Consider the following 5,128-nt stretch of genomic DNA (forward strand, 5'->3'; position numbering starts at 1 on the left):
GGTGTCAAGCCAAACATTGAGATGGGTACATCTACGTTTATGATCTTTAAGTGAACTGCCAGGGAAATTGTGTAAGTATAATTTAACGGAGAGAAATTTACTGCGAAATACATTCCGATGATCATCGTCTTTAAGAGTCCTTAGGGGTTCTCCAGCAAAGGCTTAAGTAACCGGTTTGGAGTCACCTCAACTCCGCGGCCATGTTTTCAAATTTGGAAAAGGCCAGTTTGGGTAAAGATTTCTCTTACAGTGGAGTTTATTTTGTATTGCTGCTTTTTGGTAAATTTGTTTTCTAGCAGAGATGAGAAAAGAAGGTCCAGGTAAGTCACTCCTTTTCAAACATAACCAAAAGCTTCAAAGCGGTAGGAAAACTATTGTGCGCTTCAACCATGATGGGTCAGATTACCGTAAAGGTATTTTAAATGACCTACACACAGGTTTTCCTTAAAGAAAGAGATTGAGTTTGTGGTCTTAAATAAACTCTTATTAGTTTTGAAAAGTGTCTTCTTTCTTCTCCCCCTACTCCTTTTCCATTTATAACTGCTAACTTAATGCTACTCCTAGGTCTTTATAAGATTAATTCTGAACAATCAAGGGACTAAAACACTTTTACAATGTAATTACAGTAGTACAAATTGTTTGCCCAAACCTCATTCTGGATAAGGATTTTACAATTAGCAAACAGTTATTACAGTTGGGGCTTGCTGAGAGAAATTGCACAGAGGAAGTCTAGAGTTGTAATATAGTAGCCATAAAAAAAAAAAAACCAACCCTCCTTTAGCAAGGCAGCAATTAATCATCTATTAAAAGGAAAAGGTAAAGGGATAGTTCTAGGTATCTTAGTAAACTACTACTGATATTTATACCTGTTCTGTATTGCACCTATCCCTAACTTATTTCAGATAACTTGCGTTTTTGAAGTAATAGCACTTTTATTTTGCAGAAACATGGCCTGGTGAAGGATTCTGGCACTTGCCCCTAGCTCTTGAGCCATGTGCCTTCCATCCTCAGCTTACTCTAAACAACCCAGAGCATCTTCCCAAAGATAGAGAGCTAAGCCTTTAAAGGAGCAGGCTGAGGCCTAGGTCTCTATTGTTTAGACTTTCCTTGCAAGGAGGCATTTAAAGCAAGTGGTGCCCCTTTCCGCCGTTGGTACAGTCCTTTCTGAGCACTCCCCTCTAATTTTCTGTTCTTCTATAAGGGATTGTGTCTCTGAAAAGACATATATCCTGAATTAGGCTTTTGTCCCCAAAGTTCACACTGATGAGTCAGCTCCAAAACCCTCAGAAATTAAAGAGGCACCTCTTAAGGTAAAATGTGTGTGTATTTGCCAGCCCAGAATAAACAAAACCCTGTTAATCAATCGAGTTTGGCAGCTGTGTTCACAGAATGATAAGGCTTTATCATCTGCCACCTAACTTTAAAATGCCTGTTAAAATGTTGTGATTACTCCTTAGGTTGTCCCGTGTTGCGGAGGCTTGGGATTTGTCCTTCAAGAACATTCATCGTCTGCATCTCACCCTCCACATTAACATTTGCATTTCAAAAAACAGAAATGAGAGGAGGGAAAGGCAGTTTGAAGAAAATGGATTTAAAATCTAGTAGAGATAATAGAGGAATGCTTGAGATAAGAGGCTGGATGTGATATGAGAGAGGTACCAAGAAGTCAAACCTAATGAAGAGCTGTGAGAAAAGTGAAATAAACTATTTAGAGGTCTATAAAAGGGGGAAACCTGGTCAGGTGATGTGAAAGAGGGTTAAATGAGAGGATTAGGGAAGACGTTAATCATGTGCCCCAAAGCAATCTGGGCTAGAAGACCTGGGAGATTTGTTTACTGCATTTTGCTTCAGAAAACAACGTCTGGGTCCAGTTCAGAAGTCAGTGAGAGGTCAGTTTAGGCTCTCCAGCCATTGCAGGGAAAATACCCAAGACACTATATTCTAACTGAATAATGCAAAAGTTAAGAAAAAAAGAATTTAGGTGACGGAAGAGTTGTTTTCCTTACTACCCTTTCTATTTCAAATCATTAAAATGCTTTGGTCTCCAGAGGGGGAAAAATTACACTGGTTAACATAATTACTAGCTCTGACATTTTCAGAAGTTATAGAGGTCTTTTATTAATTAAATGGAGGGCTTAATAAAATATTCCTAATAAAATTTATGGTTGTCTTAAAACTTTCTAAACAGTGCTATAAATTCTTAATAAAATTAACTGGGAAATGAGTTATTAGCCCACACTTTATCCTCCCCCCCCACTTCTACATAAGGAGCGGCTGTAGAATGAAAAGGGAAATAGAAGCCTTTCAATAAAATATAAATATTAGCCAAAGACACACATTGCTTTAGAAGAGGTGAAGTTTCAACTAAGTTATTTCTAATGGCTTCATCCTCCAACATTCCCCCAAAGCTACTCACAACAAAACTTAGAAAACTTCTTCCCCTTCTCTATTAACATAATATATATGTATGTATACATAAGTTTATTTGAAATACAATACTCAATATTTCTGGTCTGAGTTCTGTGTTTAATGTAATAAAAAGGATAGATGCACCATGCAAAATTCCAATATAGGACCTTTGAAGGTTCAGAAAGTAAATATTTTATCAAGTCAAAGATACTTAAAAATGAAATGTCTTATAATTTCTCTCAATATGATTTTTTTAAAGGTAACTTTGAAATAACAAATTTCTCAGCCTTCAAACTCCACATTTATAACAGTGGTACATCACCTGAAAGCAGCATTCTGTTGAGCAGACATACAAAACTTTTTCATATCACTACATTTTAAAACCTTGGGGAGTTATCTTAAGTTTTGAGATACACAAATACAATACTGGCTGGTTGGCTGTTTAAAATGAACAGGACTCTCAAACATCAACCAAATAAAACAGCCTTGGTGGATATTTCAGCTTTTGAAGGCTTGATCTTTTATGCCGTCTACTGGACAATGGAAAAACTACAGCCTCTATGACTTAAGAAACCTCTCTAGTCCAGTATTGGGGGAGGGGGAGGAGGGAAAGGGAAGGGAGTATGGTTTGGTGCTAGTAAGTAGTAGGAGAGGACAACAAGACCCAACCTAGACTCATGCGACAGGTTTTGTGGTCTAATGATGTTTTCATACCCAAGTTTAGGACATTATACTAAGCCCAGGCATACCTAAACCACTTGACTAAGGCAGAAGGCTGTATTTAATACAACTATCTATGTGTCTGAGTAGACAAAGTTGGCTCGGGAAAAGACAGAAAGAAAAGATGATGGGACAAGTCTAGCATCTCTGGAAAACAATATTGGCGGTTTGCTTGGCTCTGGTGTACATTTGCTTGATAGCCAAGTTAAATATATCTACTGCCTAGATAATCGAAGATGTACAAATTGATTCTTGGAATTTGAAATGTGACATTGTTCAGAAATCAAGAAATGTACTTTTAGGAAGAGGGGAAATGAAATTATAACTAAAAGTTATAAAACTTTTAGTACAGTTCTTTGGAAATCTTGGATGAAAATGTGTAACTTCAGTGTTTTCACTTGGAGACCACATGTGGGACAAAGTATGGGTGAAAGTCATAGTCAGATACCTTTATGTAGCAGAGGCTGTTTTATGATCTATTAAGCATTTAAGAAATAGCGTGTATATTTTGGTCATGATTTTTAAAAATATTTATGAAGCCCTCACATTATGGAAGCTTTGTACAAAAAAATCATGAAGCTAACTCTGACCTGTTTGATATTGACATAGTTTCTGAATAATAATTACCATAGAAAGGTTATTTGTGACTTAAGAAACAAATAAACAAAGCCCAACACCAATAAAATGCAGAGATGATTTTGGTGCAAGAGACATAAATTTGGGTACAGGGCTCTTAACTGTTCATCTGCTTTTCTGAAGTTACAAATTCTTTAGTGCATTTTAATAAAACCTAGTAGCACATGACAAGTTATTAGGTTGCTTTTTAATACAAATTTAAGAGTGAAAAGGAGACAGCTTTAGGGCATTTTATTGATGCATAAATATATTTCAATGATCTCCTTCAAATATACATTTTGATGTGGCACTATGTCAGAATGACTTTAAAATATTGTATTAAATATAGATATATCAGAGAACCTGAACTGACATTGACTACTTAAAGCGGTGAGATTACTTGCACTGCAATGTGAAAGAACAAGATGGTTTCAATCGTGCTACCGAGCTGGAGGAGGTGGTGGTGGTGGAGATAGTGGTGGTGGTGGTGATGGGTATCTTTTAAGCTTTAGCATAATCAGCGGAACTATGTAACAGACTATTACCTTACAAGATGCTATGTGGATCCACTGGTTCAGATTAAAACAAGGACAACCACCACTCTACTGACAATCGCTAGAAAACAGATAATTTTTACAAGAACCGATCACACATGTGATGTATTCTAAACTAGCAATGAAGTGCCCGGTGCTGTAAGAGGTCTGGAGAAAGTGCTCTAGTCACCAAATGCAAACATTTACCTTTTAAACAACAGGATGAGCCAGAATGGTCATGATTAGCATCCATGTTCTGCTGGATAAACGGTCATATTTTGTAAAAACCTTCAGGCAAAACAAACAAACATTGTTCAGAGATAAATATTTTAACATTTCATTGAGTTTTCTAATGAATAAGAAAAACATTGAAGGCTTCCTGCAGTTCAGAAAGAATTCTAGTAGCCTGGAAAACAGAAGAAGAAGCCCAAGGACGCCTGCTGAGTAGTGATTCACTTGTGAATATCTGAAAACGTACTTTTCCGTGCTCTTATTTAAAAATGAAAAATAAATATCATCCTCCCTTCTCTCTCTCTCTAATTAACATCAGACTATGGTTATGCTTGCTAAAAAGCGTAATTCTTTCCAGGGGATTTCTGCAAAAAAGGGCCAGTTTGAAAGCTTATAACTAATGGCAGAAGTGGACGTATAAGCCGCAAACAAATCGTTTCGCAGCGGAGCCCACAGCCCGGAGAGACTCCCCTTCTTGCGAGCTCATCCAGGATAACTTCATTTACTGGCACATCGGCGGCCACTTCCGGGACCCTGTCGAGCGGTGTCCTTTCACCGCAGAGCCCTTGGCGGGGCTGCCCTGTCACCTGTGTGTGTAGAGGTGGCAGGTCCCCGCGGGG

The sequence above is a fragment of the Crocuta crocuta genome, unplaced genomic scaffold, assembly GCF_008692635.1.
Source record: "Crocuta crocuta isolate KB4526 unplaced genomic scaffold, BGI_CrCroc_1.0 scaffold113, whole genome shotgun sequence".
Classification (NCBI taxonomy): domain Eukaryota; kingdom Metazoa; phylum Chordata; class Mammalia; order Carnivora; family Hyaenidae; genus Crocuta; species Crocuta crocuta.